The sequence below is a fragment of the Eptesicus fuscus genome, chromosome 7, assembly GCF_027574615.1.
Source record: "Eptesicus fuscus isolate TK198812 chromosome 7, DD_ASM_mEF_20220401, whole genome shotgun sequence".
Lineage (NCBI taxonomy): Eukaryota > Metazoa > Chordata > Mammalia > Chiroptera > Vespertilionidae > Eptesicus > Eptesicus fuscus.
The window spans coordinates 97,387,239-97,401,604 of record NC_072479.1 but is presented as its reverse complement, the minus strand read 5'-3'; positions in this window follow the sequence as shown (position 1 = coordinate 97,401,604).

Below are 14,366 nucleotides of genomic sequence, written 5' to 3'. Positions count from 1 at the left end.
CCAGGAGGTCGCCATTTGATTTCCAGGCGGGGCAACATGCCAGGGGTGTGGCTTGATCCCCAATGTAGGAGGCAACCCATCGATGGTTCTCATCATTGATGTTTCTGTCTCTCCCTCTCCCTCTCAGAAATAAATAAAAATATATTAAAAAAAGAATCACCTCCACTTTTAACACGAGGAAGTTAAAGGTCCCTGTGGTGACTGCCTGAGATCACACACACAGGAACTGAGAGAACTACAACTAAACATCAACTCCACCCTCAGTCTAATGCGCCTGGTACCCCGCCAGCCTGAGGAGCCATCATCTCAGGAGCGCATTGCTAATTCTCTGTAAAGAAGGTTATGTTTATTAGGGCCTCTTCCCATGTTCTGTTTCTCTACACTGATTTTGTGGTTTCTTTGCTTTGGGCCCGTTTAGAAAGGTGGTAGGCAGATTGCATTTTTCAGAAAAGGCTACAACAATATCTTCACAATGTGATCCTGATACTTCCCCATCAAAATATAGAGTCTAATTCGACCCACCCCCTGACCTTGAATCTAGGTAGGCTTATGACTAATTTGACCAATAGAGTTGGACAAAAGTGACACTTCCAATGTCAGGTGATAAATGGGATGCAGGTTTTGCTCCCCTGGCCCCTGTTTTGTTTTCCTCACACACTCATATTTGGAGCTCTGAGCTGCGGTATAAAAAGTTTGACTACCGTGAGGCCTCTATGCTGTGAGGAAGCCAAGCCATGTGGAGGGGCCACATGTGAGTGCTCCAATAGACAATCCTGGATGTTGAGTCAACCCAGACATGTAAATGAATGTGCTTTCAGATGACTGCAGTGCCCAGACACCAATTCACACCAGCCTTCGCGTTTTCCTGAGGCCCAGACACTGTGGAGCAGAAATGAACCAACCCCATTGTGCCCTGCCCAAATGTTCTGACCCCCACCCAGAATCTGTGAGTTCAGTCAAGTGGTTGTTTCGAACCATTTTTTTAATCCTTCCATATATCTAATCTAATAATAGACAAATATGCAAATTGACCGCACCTTCGCTACACCTAAGCCACGCCCACCAGCCAAGCCACGCCCACCAACCAATCAGGATGAGTATGCAAATTACCCCAACAAAGATGGCGGCTAATTTGCATATCAAGACAGCATCCAAAGAAGCCAAGAGCTGCAGAAGGGAGTAAAGCTTCGAAGAAACAAGCAAGCCGGGGGGGGGGGGGGGGGAGGGGGGGGCGGGGGCGAAGGGAAACGCGGGTGGGCTGGAGGAGAAGGTGAGCCGGGTGACAAGGGCGGGGCGGAGGCGGGGCCAGGGGCGAAGGGAAACGCGGGTGGGCTGGAGGAGAAGGTGAGCCGGGTGACAAGGGCGGGGCGGAGGCGGGGCCAGGGGAGAAGGGAAACGCGGGCGGGCTGGAGGAGAAGGTGAGGCGGACGACAAGGGAGGAATGGAGGCGGGGTAGAGTGCAGCAGGAAATCCTATTGCAGGATTTTTCCTGCAACGGGAAAGCTAGTTTTATTATGGTTATATATATACTAGTAGCCCATTTGCAGTAAGAATCCTGCAAGCGGCCACTGTGGCCGCATGCGCTGCCGCTGCCACTGTTGCGGCTGCCGTGCCTGCACCTGCGCGCCGCTACCACCAGCCCTGCTCTGCCCCGCTCCGCCCTGCCCCGGCTTTCCCTCTGGCAGCCACCTTGCTTTCCGCTTTTCCTCCCTCTTCCTTCTAAGTTGTCTTCAGTCTTCACTCCTCCCTCCCTCAGCATATGCAAATTAACCGCCATCTTTGTTGGGTAATTTGCATACTCACCCTGATTGGCTGGTGGGCGTGGCTTTGTCATGGCAAAGGTACGGTCACTTTGCATATTACTGTTTTATTAGGTAGGATATCTCATAACATTTACCATTTTAATCATTTTTAAGTGTATAGGGCATTAAGTACCAAACCGCTAAGTTTTGAGGTCATTTTTTAAATGCAGTAATAATAAATGGAACAGGCAAGAACGCATGCTATATTTAGAATAGAGCACATTAGCTGATTTATTAGTGGCGGCCGGTTTAGTAACATCTGGCTGGGCTTAGCCAGGTGTGTGGGCCTGGTATACGGGAGGGGGGTTGTGTTGAGAATTTGCCTCTGGATCTGTTTCCTCTTGAGCTGCTCTCTTATGAGCCAGCGGCTGTCCTATGATGGTGCCCAGTGCAGAGTGGGCACTTGACACAGATTTGTTACATGGATGAATAAATTAAATAACAGAAGGTGGAATAGGACTCGGGTTATTTAGGACCTGCTAAATTTACCTACTGGGCTTGTATCTGACATTCTGCCACTTCAACCCAAGCTGTGAATTCCCTTCACAAGTGAAAACCCAACTGCAGTTGGCATTCTTAGTTCCTTGTAACGAGAATTGAAAGAGATGCAGCTTAAAATCCATTTCTAAGCCTGATTCTTGGGAACACTGATGAGCATATTTGACTCAGAAAAGTCTCTTTGCCAGAGGCCAGAAAAAATGTACTTGGTAGCATGTTGGCTATTCTTAGAGCTAAAGGTCCCGGAGGACTGGACCCAGGCCCACGCCAGGCTGTTGTTTCATCCTCCAGCTCAGTGCTGTGTGTAATTAGGCTCATAAGCATTATTTCTGATTGGCCTTGAGCACTGGGAAGGAAGCAAAGCCTGTGATACTCCCACCCCTCATTATACTAGGCCCTATTTATTTCCCCTCCACCAGTTGTCCTATGATATTAGCAGATAAGGAGTTGAAGGAATACTAGCAGCTACTTGTTTCAAGAGCGAGAGACTTGGACCACAGATTTTACAGTGATAAAAATAGGTGCACCCAAATGAACTTTACTTTTCTAGAATTGAACTTCATTCCCATTTTCATGAGAACAGGGACCATGAGGGCTTTGTTACCACAGTAGACCCAACACCTAGCGTGGTGTACAGCACAATAAATGCCAATAAATGTGTGTATAAGTGAATGATATCAGAGTTCTAAACTGAAGTCCAAAGAAAGTAGGCAGTTTGCTCTGTGTCAGAGAGTGAATGGCAAGATCCCGAGTCCTTGGGCAGAATCCTTCCCTGTGGTACAGTTTTCAGGTAAATTCATTCATTTGTTTCTTTGTCTGTCAGGGCTCTTTTGGATGCAAGTGATGGATAACCCAACTCCAGTTGCCTTAGGCAAGATATGGGATTAATATGCTTAGATGACTCTAGACTCCAGTGACATAAATGGCTTTCAGACACAGCTGGATCCAGGAGCTTAATTAAGCCATGTCATCATGATTAGACCTCTCCCTTACCACTTGCAGCCTAGAATGAAAGCATCTGCCTTTATCCTCACTTCTCTGTCTCATCTGTTTCCTCCGTTTGGGATGGTCACTTGCCTGTTCCGGAGCCAGTCACTGTGATCAGGAGAAAGGGATGTTTTGCTTGGCTAGGTCTGGGCCACGTGTCAGGTCTGGAGCCAGGGAGGGAGTCAGTTCTTACATGGAGCACATGAATGAGAACAGGGATGGGAGGGCTCTCTAGAAGAGAATGGGGGGCCGCTACCAGGAGTGGGCTGGTGAGAACTGTTACAACATTCATCAAACATTTTCTCTGCCATCTTTGTGCAGAGTTCTGTTTGGGAAAGAGCTACAAAGATGAATATGGCATAGTCCTTCCCAGCCAAAGAGTTTATGCTGCAATGGAGGGTCAAAGGTTATGTAGTCAAGGGAAAAAGAAGATGTGCAAACAAATGTGGATGCAGCAACCTGATCGGTGACTCACTCACCCTGTCCACCTTCCAGTTGCTGGGTGACAGCTGAGGTTTCTGATCATTCAGCTTCCACCAGACACTACATTTCCCAAACCCCCTTCTCCTTGATGCCACCACCATCACCACCTCTTAGGAAGACTCCTTTCCCGAGGGTCAAGGCGTAGTCTTCTGTCCCCCCTCACTTCTGGGTAACGCTTCGGTGTTTATCTTACAGTAGAACTTCAATAAGCTTTCCAACTCAAGTTCTTCCTTGATTTCCTGCTCCAATCTCCCTCCTGATGACCAGCTGTGTGGTACCAGGGTCACCATCCCAGTCCTGAGGCCGGAGCAGTGTGAACAAGGAGGGGACAGGCAGACGGGGAGCCAGGTGGTGCACAGTCCTGCAGGTCATGGAAGGGAGGCTGCCATGCACCAGGGGATAGATGGCAGACAAGTGATATGACCCAACTTGTGTTTTCATGTCAGTTGATCTCCTGGGTGTAGAATGCATGGGGGGGAGGGCAAGGGGGCAGAGTGAATGTGGGGGAAACCAGTTGGAGGCTGTTAGTTACATGGCTAATTGAGGGGGAGGATGAGGGGAATTGGACTAGAGGGTGGCTGACTGTGGGACCGAGGGAAGTGGGGAAAGTTGCCATCTTCTGGTGGGAGGGTCTATAAAGGATTTGTGGCCATATTTAATCTGCCACAGATGAGAAGACTGAGGCCCAGAAAAAGGAAGTGGCTAATCCATGACCACATATCATATAAGAGTCAAGAAGGAGGCCAGAGCCCGGGTCTTCTGACATCAGTCTTGTGTGGTCCTCCCTGCAGCCACACGCCTCTCTTGGGAAGGAAGGCAGAAACGTGTGCCCAGGGAAGAGTGAAGGCTTTCGCCAAAGCCCCAGCTGTGATAAAAGCAGTCTCCTCCCTGCCATCTCAAGCCCCACCAAGGTGGCAGTGCCAGGATCTCGGAAGGGACAGGTAAATGGACCCTTATTCACCAGAAGCAGAGAAAGGATGGGTGGGGCAAAGGTTTTGAGCACCCTCTTCAGGATGTCAAAGGAGAAGTGACTTGGCTTTATCTTAAAGGACCCTAACGATGAGCTTTGGGTTCCTCCAACCAGCCTTTGCCAAACATCAGTCACCACACAGGTCAGGCTGAATGCACATTAATCCCATGTTTTTCTCCTCCATGAGACCGTCTGATCCATCCTAGGATTCCCAGAGCTTGGAGAACACATGCCAAGTCAATATTTGAGGAAGAAACAGAAGAGTGATGTCAGTAGACCCTTGCTAAGGATGGAGTGAAAAAAAAGGGGGAAAGAAAAAAAAAGGGGGAAAGGATGGAGTGGCTGAATGATACAGTTGTTGCATGGCTGTGAGATCCATTACAGAAGCAGAGAAGTCTAACTCTAAGTGCATTCCTAAGTACAGTGTTTATAATGGTATCACCATGTCAGCCTAGAGGATGTGCTCAGTAAATATAGGGTGCACCAAAAAAATGTATACACACTTTGAATAATTATAAAGGCAGTGGTGAGAAACCCAGATGGTGGCATAGGTAAACACCTAAACTGCTGCCTCGCACAACAATTTCAAAACTACAACTAAAAGACAAAATGGACATCATCCAGAACCACAGGAAGCTGGCTGAGTGGAAATTCTACAACTAGAACGAAAGAGAAAAGCACACTGAGACTCACAGGAGCTGCGGAAGGCAGAGGTACAGAGGCGCGCACAGAGAGGGCTGGCAACTGAATATGTGGCTGGCTTTCTCAATCAGGAGGGAGACAAAAGCTCCCAACTTCTCTGAACTCCAGTTCCGGGCAAGACTGGGGACCCAGACTCATTCGGGGAGAAACTGGACTGTCTGGCAGCGGGCAAAACTTGAGGGCGGCTTTCTCTCAGAGGTGCTTGCAGTGATTATCGTGGGACACAGGGGCCTCTTAGAGCAGGGCTGACAGGAAGCCATTGATGTTTCCTCTGCCCTCAGACTCCACCCCATCCAAGCGGAGGCAGAGGCCTTTGCAAGTCTTGTCTCATAAGGGTGTCGCCAGCACAGAAGTTCTCCCAGTGTAGACACAGCTGAACCTCACAGCCAATTGGCCTGGAGGTCAATTCCTCCCAGTGATACCAACAACAATCAAGGCTTAACTACAACAAGACTGTGCACACAGCCCTCAAAGGGGTGCACCAAGAGTGACCACCTCAGGTAACTGGGGAGGCTGAGCCACTGGGCCCTATAGGACACCTAGCACACAAAGCCACTCTATCAACTCAGGGAAGCAGCCAAAATGCGGAGACAAAGAAACAGGTCACAAATGAAAGAAATGGAGGAAAGCAAACGACTGGATATAGAGTTCAAAACCACGGTTATAAGGTTTTTCAAGAATTTTCTAGAAAAGGCCGATAAATTTAGCGAGACCCTTGAGGATATGAAAAAGGACCAACTAGAAATTAAGCATACACTGACTGAAATAAAAAATAATATACAGAGATCCAAGAGCAGACTAGAGGATCACAAGAATCAAGTCAAAGATTTGAAATACAAAGAAGCAAAAAACACCCAACCGGAAAAGCAAAAAGCAAAAAGAATCCAAAAAATATGAAGATAGTGTAAGAAGCCTCTGGGACAACTTCAAGTGAACCAACATCTGAATTATGGGGGTGCCAGAAGAAGAGAGAGAGCAAGATACTGAAAACCTAATTGAAGAAATAATGACCAAAAACTCCCCCCACCTGGTAAAAGAAATAGACCTACAAGTCCATGAAGTGCACAGAACCCCAAACAAAAGGAATCCAAAGAGGACCACACCAAGACACATCATAATTAAAATGCCAAGAGCAAAAGACAAAGAGAGAATATTAAAAGCAGCAAGAGAAAAACAGTTAACTACAAGGGAGCACCCATACAATTGTCAGCTGATTTCTCAACAGAAACTATGCAGGCCAGATGGGAATGGCAAGAAATATTCAAAGTGATGAATAGCAAGAACCTACAACCAAGATTACTCTACCCAGCAAAGCTATCATTCAGAATTGAAGGTCAGCTAAAGAGCTTCACAGATAAGAAAAAGCTAAAGGAGTTCATCACCACCAAACCAGTATTATATGAAATGCTGAAAGGTATTCTTTAATAAGAAAAAGAAGAAAAAAAAGGTAAAGATAAAAATTATGAACAACAAATACATATCTATCAACCAGTGAATCTAAAAATCAAGTGAATAAAAAATCTGATGAACAGAATAAACTGGTGAATATAATAGAATCAGGGGCATAGAAAGAGAGTGGACTGACAATTCTCGGGGGGAAAGGGGTGTGGGAGGTGCGGGAAGAGACTGGACAAAAATAGTACACCTATGGATGAGGACAGTGGGTGGGGAGGGCAGTAAAGGAAGAGGGTGGAATGGGAACCGGGTGGAGGGGAGCTATGTGGGGGAAGAAGAGGAACAATTGTAATAATCTGAACAATAAAGATTTATTAAATTAAAAAAAAATAAAGGCAATGGTTATTAAAATACTAGAGGCCCGGTGCACCACATTTATGCATTGGGGAAGGGGTGCTCCCTCAGCCCAGCCTGTGCCCTCTCGCAGTCTGGGATTCCTCGGGGGATGTCCGCCTGCCAGCTTAGGCCTACTCCTGCCACTGCCACTGTGCTTGCCAGCCATGAGCCTGGCTTCTGGCTGAACGGTGCTCCCCCTGTGGGAGTGCACTGACTGACCACCAGGGGGCAGCTCCTGTGTTGAGTGTCCCCTGGTGGTCAATGCGCATCATAGGGACCAGTCATTCCTCTGTTTGGTCCATTTGCATATTAGCCTTTTATTATATAGGACATTTCATGTTCAAATATGAGCTGTCAGCTGTTAAAGTATGTATACATATTTTGGGGGGACACCCTGTATTTATTGAATGAATGCGTGAGTGAATGCATGAATCTTCTCAATCCTTCCTTTATAAGCCAACTCATGTTCTTGTCTAGAAAGGGAACGGATGAATGCAGAGGTGTGGCTCCATCTAGTGGACACTACAGGAACTTGAACATTCCCTCCTTCCCCCATCACTTGCTTTGAACTGTAGCTGCACTAACTGCTTGGTCCCACTTCACGGACCATTGAGTATGGCAGCATAGCCCCGCAGGGGAGTAAAACCTACCTGCAACCCTGAAATGGGAAATTTGAGAAGGAAGCTGGTAGGGGATAGAGGGGCCCAATACTGTATAGGAATAACTTAGAGCAGCTGCCGTGCAAAGAACACTGGAGAGACAAACCTGTGTATGCTGTGTGGCCTTGGGCAACCCAGTTGCTGTCTCTGAGCTTGAGTTGTATCATCATGCTGCTGTGTATCCTTTGTACCCCAGGCGAATGCTCAGATCCCAACACAGCCTCACGGGACACCTGGGGACCACCATGCCCATGGCACAGCTGGGGAAACGGGCTTTAGATTTAAGGAGCCCAAGACCGCACACCTAGTAAGGATCAGGCCAGGATTTGAATGCCGCTCTGTCTGACCCAGAGCCTGGCACCTGTCCTGCTGACACTGCACTGGACCGCCTCTTCAGATGTTCTCTAAAGCCATTCTCCGGCTCTGCACCTCTTCTCCAACCTGCCTCTCTCCTTTAGAGAGGCTGTGCATCAATAGGTGCTTGGGACTGTGGTGAAATGGCATATAGTGAAACCAACTCCACCATAGGCGAATGGGTATAATGGGTCTGCATTTACTAACCTGTTAGCCTGACTGTCTGTACCTCGGTTTTCCTGTCCATAAAATGGGAATACAAATCCTTATCACGTAGGATTCACAGTGAGGACTGGGACCATGCATGTAAAGCACTTGGTAGGATGTCTGCCACATAGTTAACACTGGATAGACGTTAGATCTCGCCGTCATGGCCAAGTCAGAGCGGTGTTGGGTTTTCCCGGTTTTCATATGTGTGCGCATTCCAGCGAGTGGGTCGTATGGCATGGAGCTGTGGGGGTCCTTCATCTGACAACAAGTCATTCTCTAAAACTTGGCCCTGCCATCTTCTGTCTGCAAAGATGTAAAAGAGGAGCAAAAAAAGGGGCGGAAAACACACCACTGTCCCATGCACTGAAAATACTTCAGTCCGTAGAACTATCTCTTATCCCCTCACAGAGGCACGCTGGTCAGGCCCTGGACGAAATGTGGCAATCAGCTGACAGCCACCTAGCAAAATTCCCTGCCTAGGAGCTCAGAGCAGATGAACAAAATGCTGGGGTCCCTGGAGCTCTAGGAAGCAACACTGCCAAGAGAGGCTCCTGAATCACACTGGAGCCCAGTGGATGGTGCCTCACACTCAACAGTGTAGAAGGCTGGGCTGTCCCCGGGGCTGGATGGCTGACAGAGCCTCTGGGGACCCGAGGCTGTGGGTGAGGTGGATTCAACCAATCAACGATAAGACTGGCAGCCTGGTCCCCCCTTCTTCCTCCCTGCTTGCTGGGCACGGTGTTCTGCATCTGGACAGAGCACCCCCTCCCACCATGGCTGCAAGAGTGCCTCTCCTTCACCTGCTGTGTCCCCTTCTCTAGGTGAGAAGACTGAGGCTGACGGGGGAACTCACGCACCAGGCACTTGTGGCCACACTGATGCACCACTCAGGGATTTTCTCCGTTGAGTCTGGTTTGAAAAATGCGTAAGAGATGCGATGTTGACACGTGCAATTTCACATACCTGGATTTCATTCCACTCTCAGAAACGGCCCTTCCCTAACTTGATTGCTTTACTGAAATCCATTTTTTCCCTTTATAAAAAGGAATTTCATTTTTCAGTGACTGCATTGCTTCTGGCTACTTTTTCTCTTCCCAGCTGTCAAGGTTTTGTAGACCATTTCTCTTCCTTCTGTATTAGATAAGTAAGAATCATGAATTGATGCGCCGCCTCACTAACGTGATGAGGATAAATAGGGTTCCAGGCTTTAATAAAATGCAGCACTGGCAAAAATGAAGGCTGGGAGGTCATTATACATTCTGCATAGGACATATCAAGACTGATCTGTTTTCTGAGGCTAAGTAGATGATTAATATTAGAAGGAGAGAACTAATCATGACAAAATCCCTGAATTATAAGGAACCTTGAAATCCTCCCTTCCTGTATTGCTTGAATCTCCTTCAAGTGGTTGCTTTCCTTGAATGCTGCCTGTGGCGGGTAACTCACTACCCCCCGAGACAGCTCATTCTATCTTTAGAAGGCTCTGCTCTGACTTTTAACATTTATTTTTTTTAAAAAATATTTTTATTGATTTTAGAGAGGAAGGGAGAGATAGAAACATCAGTGATGAGAGAGAATCATTGATCGGCTGCGTCCTGTACGCCCCACACTGTGGATCGAGCCCACAACCCGGGCATGTGCTCTGACCAGGAATTGAACCGTGACCTCCTGGTTCGTAGGTTGACACTCAACCACTGAGCCATGCTGGCCGGGCAACATTCCTTATTTATACTTAGGTGAAATCGGACTCCATCACTGGAACAGTTTTAATCCCTGGGGCTGTCCTGAATGAGGCTAATTGCTCTCATCTCCCGGACACCTTTGCTGCTATTTGAAGGCAGCCATGATAGCCACCCAAGTCTTCTCTTTTATGGGCCAAACATCCCGGTTCCCTCAGCTGCTCTCTCACCTGGCTACTTCCTTCTATGAGGCTGCAATTTCCCTGTGACCTTCACTAAGTGTAGGGGGCATCTGTCATGTTCATGGCCACCCATCATCTTTCTGTATTTGCAGAAATCCCTGATGTCCCCACTCCCTAGTGAGGTAGTGAGAACTGAAATCCCCAGTCTCCCCTGCAGCTGGGACCAGTCATGTGACCCAGGCCCTTCATAGGGCAGGCAGAGAAAAAGGCATTGAGCTTTGTGGGGGCAGCGTGAGTTCTGGATGCAAGAGTTCTGGCAGCAGCAGCAGCCATGGAAATCGAGCTCCTGGTAGCTGTGGGCGTGCCATTGTCGATTTCTGCCTTTGTAGTACTTGGTGGCAGCAATGACCTCATCAGGGCTTTTCTTTGAATATATCCACTTTCTTCTTTTTTAAAAAAAAAATATTTTCTTGCTTTTTTACAGAGAGGAAGGGAGAGGGATAGAGAGTTAGACACATCGATGAGAGAGAAACATCGATCAGCTGCCTCCTGCACACCTCCTACTAGGGATGTGCCCACAACCAAGGTACATGCCCTTGACCGGAATCGAACCTGGGACCCTTCAATCCGCAGGCCGACGCTCTATCCACTGAGCCAAACCGGTTAGGGCTCCACTTTCTTCTTAAATTAGCCAGAGGTGCTCTCTGGTAAGAGCTCGGACTCATACGGACACAACTCAGCAGGGATCTCTCAGGGCAGACAGAACCATCACCTCCTCATTCCAGCGACCATGCTTCTATCAGTGCAGCCCATACCTAAATGCACTCTTCTAAGCGACCACATCACACAGCTGGCTTACATTAAACTAAAACCCTCCCATAGCAGGGGCAGGGATTCATTCCCTGGCCTCAGGAAATTTTTAGAAAAACAAGACTTCATGTACTTTCATGTTCAACAGAAAACAATGTCTGAACTTCCCCGACATCCCCAATGTATGAGAGGGATGCCTTTGAAGTGCCGAACATGCAGTCATTCCCTTGACAAGGAAAGAAAATAATGAGGGACTGTAGATACAATCCTGCCACTCCTTCTCTGTCCCCATGGCACAGGGCTGACACGTCTCAAGGTCACCCAGGAGCCATTGTGGGCCAGATGTTTCATCCATTCCTCTTCACTCTCAGAGTATTGTGAGGTGAACATTAAGCAACGGCTGTCTTCGATGGTTCCCTCCTGGGTGTCCCTCCCACTCTCAGGGGGCTCTGTGCATGCAGAAAGACACCTCATAAAAGTCTTAAGATAAACAAGAACGCCCTGCTTTCCTTCTACTGCCAACCCTGGACAATAAGAAGGGGAGAGGTTGAGTACTCCATGCCATATCAGAGAGGCGGGCCCCTTACTTATATTAGCATCAGTGAACGCCTGTGAAATACATACATGTGATCAAAGGAGCCCAGGGAAAAGTGGGGGTAGAATGGGGTTGTGTGTGAATAACCCTTTAGGCTTCCTTCAGACGGGTTGAACCCTCCACCCAGAACAATACCATTTCAGATGACTTCCTCAGATGTATTGCTGAAAGGTCTTCATGGGCTGGGTCAGAAGGAAAAGCTCATAGTCACTTACGAGGTTGAGGTCCCAGCCAGGCCAGGGGATGGGAGAAAAGTCATAGGATGGTCGGGCAGCAGAAGGGGTTGGAGGTGAATCCGACCTCCATACTCTACACCTTCACTTCACAAAGAGTGGTCCCTGGACCAGCAGCATCATCCTCACCTGGATGCTTGTCAGAAATGCTGACTCTCGAGCCTGACCCAGCCCCATGGAGCCAGACCTGCCTTAAAAGGAGATCCCCAGAGCTGTGCCTCCAGAGTGAGTTTGAGGAGCACTTCCCTACACCATCAGTGAGACGTCTGGAAATCGGTCAATCACAGAAGGACCCTGTTGCAGAAATAAGGACCATTTAGCCCAGGTGGGAGCAGTGGACCTCAGGGACCCATCACGAACACCCAGTTGTGGGCTTAACATCATGGGACAGTCTCAGCTCCGTGCTGGACAGGACCAGGAAGTCATGTCCAGCTCTCAGGAGACACACTTGTTTTCTGGAGCTACAACCAGAAAGTCAGCTGCCAGGACCAAGCTGCCTCACCGCCAAGCTTCCTGACATGTTCACGTATTAGGTCCAACGGAGATGGGACCCTGGGGAATATTACTCAGCAACGAAAAAGGGACAGATTCTTAATACATGCAACATCTGTGGATGGGTCTCAAGGTCATTGTGCTGAGTAAGGCCATCTACTCTATGCTTCCATTTATATAACACCAGAGGCCCAGTGCATGAATTCATGCACCAGTGGGGTCCCTTGGCCTGGCTTGCAGGATCAGGTAAAAAACTGGCTCTTCGACATCCCCCAAGGGATCCTGGATTGCGAGAGGGTGCAGGCCAGGCTGAGGGACCCCACCAGTGCACTATCAGGGCCGGGGATGGACACGGGAGGTTGGCCAGCTGGGGAGGGACTGTGGAAGGGCTCCAGGGCATGTCCGGCCCATCTCCCTCAGTCCTCATCAACCAGACCCCAGCAGCAAGCTAACCTACCAGTCAGTGTGTCTGCCTCCTGGTGGTCAGTGCACGTCATAGCGAGTGGTGGAGTGGCCTTAGCATATCACTCTTTGATTGGTTGAACGAATGACTGGACGACTGGACACTTAGCATATTAGGCTTTTATTATAGAGGATTCTCAAAATGCCTAAATGCCAGGGGATAGGGAAGGTGTGTGTGGAAGGGGTTAGGAGAGGCTATAAAGGGGCAGCATGAGGGAGATTTTTGTGATGGGGTAGTGATTGTGGTGGTTAAACACATCTCCACATGTCATCAAACGGCGGAGAACTAGACGCATGCATCGCACCAACATCATTTTCCTGGTTTTGATATTGCACTGGACTGGACATTGGGGGAATTGGGTGAAGAGTACATGAGACCTCTTCATACTATCTTTGCAGCTTCCTGTGAATCTACAGTTATTTAAAAACAAAAGAACAAAACAAAATGGAGATGGTAGTCACGAGGCCATCGTCTGGTGAGATGCATCCTCATAAAAAAAATATCCTTGGAGCCTGTTTTAAGGCTTTTATTTGAATGCCTGCCTGTTTTACTGAAAACATTGTACACAGAGGTCCGTTTTCCTAAGCCCTCCTGAATGTCCTATCACACGTGCACAGTGTTCTAAATCATGAATGTAGCCCAGGTACCCAGAACATCAGCCAGAACACTCATTCTGAATGGAAAACAGGTCCAGAATGGAGGAGAGGCCTGGCCATGGTCACCCAAGTAGCCGATGCAGCCACAGGGCCAGGGGTGAGACCTGGTCCCAGCCCAGAGCCCCTCTGTGACGTCACCCGCCTCCTCCCCGGGTAGCCCTCCGTCCCAGAGGTTTGAGACGGCATTAAGATTCTACACTCATCCTAAGGAAAGTTAAGTCTAAAAAACAACATCTGAAGAGCATACCAATGATACCAGGACATCTCTTTTAATTGCCTATTCACGCAGACAGATTGTCTTTTCATATTCAGAGCTAAACTTGGAGATGTGTCCTTTTGCGGGGCCCTCGCTATCTGACTGCCTCATCAGGAAGGGGAGCTTGTGTGCGATGTGATTGCTGAGCGCCAGTTCTATTTTTTCCTACCAAGAGGAAGTTTAAAATCTGCTGGGTTATTTATTTTATTTTATTTTTTCCCCCCTGCTGGGTTATTTTTAAAGAGGGTGAAAAAATAGGCATGATATCGGCTTCCGCAGACATTGGCCAGCTGGGGGGGAGGGGACCAGAGGTGACGGGAAGTTTCATCAGGGAGGTCTCTCAGGGGAGGGGAGGGGAGTGAGTGTCACACACCCAAGTGGCAGAGAAGGTCACGGGCCTGGCTGCGGACCTGAGGACAGTGATCCTGGGTTTCTCTGGAGTTGACATCTAGCAGTTGGTTTTCTTTGGGGATTTGTGACTCCCCCCGTCCTTTTCCAAAGGGCCATGGTCCCCAGTCCTGGACTGAAAGTCGGGGCTGCAGTG